The sequence below is a fragment of the Cynara cardunculus genome, unplaced genomic scaffold, assembly GCF_001531365.2.
Source record: "Cynara cardunculus var. scolymus isolate 2C unplaced genomic scaffold, CcrdV1 Un_Scaffold_122, whole genome shotgun sequence".
Taxonomy (NCBI): Eukaryota; Viridiplantae; Streptophyta; class Magnoliopsida; order Asterales; family Asteraceae; genus Cynara; species Cynara cardunculus.
The window spans coordinates 40654-46555 of NW_020200564.1; positions in this window are offsets into that span (position 1 = coordinate 40654).

Genomic DNA, 5902 nt, shown 5'->3' on the forward strand with positions numbered 1-5902 from the left:
TAGTAAAATGAAAGTTTAAAAAAGATAAAATATGATAAATAAAATTTAAAGAATGAATAAATTGTAAAAAAAGAGATGTATTTGATATTTTAGAAAATATTTAGGTTTTATTATGAGAGTATATTTGTAAAATATAAGTTTGTTCCATCTTGCTCCATGGGGTGGGGGAGGAATACGCTTGTTCCACTTTGTTTTACTGTATTAGACTAGTGTCTATTTCACATAAAAGTCATGTTAAACATGAAACAATGATCGTTGTTTTGTTATGTTATATCATGTTCAGTGTATCAAACACATCCTTTGTGATTGTTCATGTGGGGAACCATTTAACCAATGTTTAAGTGACATATTGGAGTTTTACATCGGCTAAACATGAACTATCAAATGTGTGTATATGTCAGATATTTCATCTATTTACAATTGTTCATTTGAAGAGTAATCTAATGAGATTATATATTAAAAATTGATTTTTTTTATATATGATCAATTTAAGTATCAACATCAAATTATCATTTTATTAAAGTTTGCTAATTTTATACTTCCTATTCGCAAAATAAATATCCACAATGAAAAAAACACAGTTCTAAAATATATAATTATTATACTTCTAATTAACTAAAGGATAATTTTATCGTTAATAAAAAAAATATCCATTTTATAAGTAAATGTAGAATGAAAAAGTAAACACTTACTTTTAAAAGAGGATCGTTATTTTGGACAAACTAAAAATAGAAATGTGAACACTTATTTTATGACAAAAGAAAAAATATATCCAACAAATTATCTAAAACAGAGACAATGAAACTTTTGATGATGTTTGTGCTCTACTAGGTTCTCTAAGTGAATCCCCAACATATAATCTATAATTTTCTTTGAAATGAAAAACCAACAGATAAAATCTCTAAAAAACAGTACACTCTGATTTCACAGATTCTCTTTTTTGATAATTTCAATATAATGTTTTATTAAAATATTATGTAAATTCATTATCCTAATACACTTAATAATTCTCTTATATCAAAATTAAAGATTTGAAGATTTGAAAATTTTTTTCTTCAAAAAGTATTTAGAACATCTGTTGGAGCAAAACAATTTCCATAACCTCTATTTCAGAGTATCTGATGGAGCAAAATGTTCTCCAAAATATCTATTTTACGTATCTGTTGGAAATTATCAAAGATAGAGAAATGAAGAAAGATAAGATGAATTTTTTAAAATTCTCTTTAATTTAATGTGATGTGAGAGAAATGATTTTTTAATAATTTTCTATTAATATTGAATGTATTATTATTTTACTAGAAGGGTACTCGTGCAATGCATCGAGATACATCTTGATTTCAATATTTAGTTTTATTCTTTTTTTTATGTCGATATAATACGGTTTTATGTGGTTTTGAGAGAAAGCGATAATGTTTTTATCTTTGAATAAAATATAAATTTGAAAATATTATAAAATTAAAAATATATATGTCGATATCAGTATCAAATTAACCTTTTTAAAAGTTCTTGTGTTTTGGTGTAATTTCCGTAATTCAAATTTTCAATTATAATTTAATTTAGGTTTAGTAACAAAGAATTTAATTTAGGTTTAATAATATAATTTTTTATAAAGATAATAATTAAAATATTCTGTTAGAACTCAATGGTTATCCTAATTATATTTTAGATTTTATATATTATAAAATGAGATGTTTATTCTCTATTTAATTATGTTTATCTGTAGTTAGTTACACGAATTCAAAAATAGAGATTTAATAAGTTGTACTTATGCATAATTTACTTGTAATCTTGAATTTTAAGTAATATGCATCAATAAACAGTACTTCATGCATAAAAATGGTTTTTAAGAGTTTTTGTCGAATGTTTTATAATATAGTATAGATATATAGAGTTTTTTTTTTAAATGTATTTGAACGATTAACATTGAAAACACGAGTGTTACATCCTGTAAGATCTGTTGAGGTGTGTCAAAGTCAATCTAAACATCCACAAGTATTTTTCAAATAATTAACAATGAAACCAAAGGAATAAAATCATATAAATGATTACCAGATAAAAGTTTATGTAAGATGCATTCGAAATACATCTATGTAAACACAAATATATTATCATATATGTGTGTTTCAAGACATTTTATATTGTAAATGCAGATATATTAGTATATTATAACATCGTAAAACTGTACATAAAAAAACCCAACAAAGATACATTCTTTATTTAACGAGAAATGACACAAAAGAAAGAAAAACCTCGAGCATTAGGGCAAAAGCCACACATGTTCATGGTGACAATCGATAGGTTGTCAATAACCTTTGCCACAACCACTTGCCCGATGACCATCTTCACAATCACCACCTCGCCCTTGACCACCTCCATCATCACCGCCACCACCACAACTTACAGAAATATCACGAGAATTATCTACTTGGTCAACTTGCTGGCTGTCGTGAATTTGATTAGCATCCTCGTTAGAAGTTAAACATTTAAGCAACAAACCAAAGTAGCAAACCAACAGTAACACCAAAATAATGACAAAGATTATTTGACTCATGGAACATAAACCGTATAAATAATACAAGACTTTGAAATAATAAAATTTAAAATGTATTGTTTTGCTTATATATTACAAATGTAAATTGACATATATATTAAAGAAAGTTAATGGTAAAAAAATAAATCGCTTTTTAGTAATAAAAAATTTGTTAGAAACTTACAAAGAATTTACATGATGAAAGCCCCCTTATGTTTGTTGACTATTATAACAAATTAATTTTAAAAAATTATAACATAATATAGTTTTGAATATCTTCTAATAAAAATTAGAAGGCTACTCGTGCAATGTAACAAGATATATCTCGATTTTAATGTTATGTTTTGTTTTTTGTGTCTGTCGATATAATATGTGGTTCTAGGAAAACGTTAATGTTTTTGTTTTTAAATAAAATATAAATTTGAAGATATGATAAAATTGAAAAAAATATATCGATACTAGTATCAAATTAACTATTTAAAAGTTTTTTTTGTGTAATCTCTATAATTTAAAATTTTATTATAATTCAATTTAGATTTAATAACGAAATAATTTATTTTTGGTTTGGTAATATAATTTTTATAAAGATAATAATAAAATATTTTGTTAGAACTCAAATATTATCCTTATTATATCTAAGATTTTTTATAATTAAAATGAGATATGTATTTGATTTTTATGTTTATTTATAGTTAGTTACACAAATTCAAACATAAATATTTTAATAAATTGTACTTATACACAGTTCACTTGCAATCTTAAATTTTAAGTAATACTCATCAATAAACAATATTTTATGCATAAAAAATAATTTCTAAGAGTTTTTTTCAAATAATTTATATAGTATAGATAACTGATCATTAAAAAGTATATTGGATATTTTTAATAATTACAAAAATATATATTTGTTTTATTTTCTGTAAGCAGTTAATATATGATGGTAATGAAGATTAACATGTAGTTTATCCAAATGATTATCAGGTAAATGCTTACGAGTAAGAGTCAATACTCTTACTTACTTTACCTTATCTTACCTTTCCATGTAAGTACCTGGTCCATCAAAACGCATGAACAACAATTCAATCTAATCAAATAAAAGTCGTCGGCACCGTCACTTACGCAGTAAGACTTTTAGTCTTTATCATCCCTTTCCCCATGTAAGAATTCTAATAAAATAAGTGACTTGGTAAACAGTTACTGAGTAAGTGTTTGATAAACGATACCTAACTTTTCACGAAATATATAACGATAAACTCTTCAAAGATTACAATAGTGTATTTTTTAATATAGAAATAGTATTTCTAATTTAATTTTTACTTTATTTTTCTTAAAGAGCAAATTAATCACATTATTTAATTTCTTGTTTAAAATATTTTATTGCAAATATTAAAATTGAGTTTTTAGTAGGTTATTAAAAAAAAATTATATTTAATGCAATTTGTCCTTTTAAAAATTGCACACGTTAATAGATAAGTTTTGTTGTTGATTAAACATTGACAACAAAACTTGTAAACTACAACCAAATTTAAAAAAAAAACTATAATAAGAACTACTAGCAAACAAAATAAGAAATTTAGATGAAACGATTAAGACATTTAAAAAAAAAATTAACCTCTTGCATTTGTCTTATTGCTTGGGCATTTTACTAAACGAATACAAATAAACGGCAATTAATCAGTACAAAGAGTACAATGTCGTCACATATTTTGCCAGCTATATATTCATACTCATTCACATCAGATACGATTATGTTCACACACATCTTTGAAAAATATCTTTAAAGAGATATATATATATATATATATATGATATATATTTGTAATGTGATATTCTATATTGATTATATATATCCATACTATATTATAAAGTATTTGATAAAAACTCTTAAAAACCATTTTTTATGCATGAAGTACTGTTTATTAATGCATATTACTTAAAATTCAAGATTACAAGTAAATTGTGCGTAAGTACAACTTATTAAAGCTTCATGTTTGAATTCGTGTAACTAACTGCTGCTAAACATAATCATATAGAGAATAAACATCTCATTTTAAATATAAAAAATCTAAAATATAATTAGGATAATCATTAAGTTCTAACAAAATACGTAATTATTATCTTTATAAAAAGTTATATTATTAAACCAAAAATAAAAAAAATGAATTAAAGAAATACACAGAAAAAAGAGAATTTAAATGGTTAGTTTGGTACCAATATCAATATATATTTTTTGAATTTTTTATGATGTATTTTCATATTTATATTTTATTCAAAAATAAAACCATTATCGTTTTCTCAAAATCGCATAAAACCATATTATAACATCGACTGAGACAAAAAAATAAAAATAAATATTAAAATTGAGTTGTATCTCACCGCATTATGCGAATATGTGTGTGTGTGTGTGTGTGTGTGTATATATATATATATATATATATATAGACTTGAGATCATGTGGGACCAAGGGTTTTTCGTGAGACTCGTAAGACCAATTCTCAACCCTTGGATTAGATCTACAATCTGAACATTCATAATCACAAAATTGCCACGAGACTTCTCAATAATCACAAAATTGTTACCGTGCAACTTTAGACCATTAGATAATTAGCTTATAAAGTTGATCAATGAACATAAAATGGTCTTATGGGTCTCACAAAAAACCCTTGGTCTCACGTGAACTCAACCACATATATATATATATATATATATATATATATATATAGGTAGAGGTTCAAACGAGAACCCCTGTGATTTACGAAAACGCGAGAACAAYTCAAYAACCACAAACTTTTTTAATTAATAAATTAACTTTTATTATATATAAATAATTTAAGAAGGGCAGTAATGTAATTAAGTAATTTTTATAATTTTTATTTTATTTTAATTAACCATGTTTATCTTCACGTTTCCACTTCTTCTTCTCCTTCATTGATCACGTCTTCTTCTCCTTCATTCATGCTTCTCCAAATCACACCCATATCACACCAAATCGGTAATCGATTTTTTAAGTTAACCCTAGCCGAACGGAATCCTTGTGATAATTGTGTGATAATCACATGATTATTACACCCAAATCACACCAAATCATGTTGATATAAGCGATAATGTGATAATTGTATGATAATCACATGATTATGACACCCATATCACACCAAATCGTGTGGATATAAGCGATAGTGTGATAATTGTGTGATAATCACATGATTATCACACCCATATCACATGATTATCACACCAAAAATTTAACTTATCAACTAAAACGATAACCTAAGTGATGTATAACGGTGATTATCACACCCATATCACATGATTACACCGAAAAATTTAACTTATTAACCAAAATGATAACCCAAGTGATGTATAACGGTGATT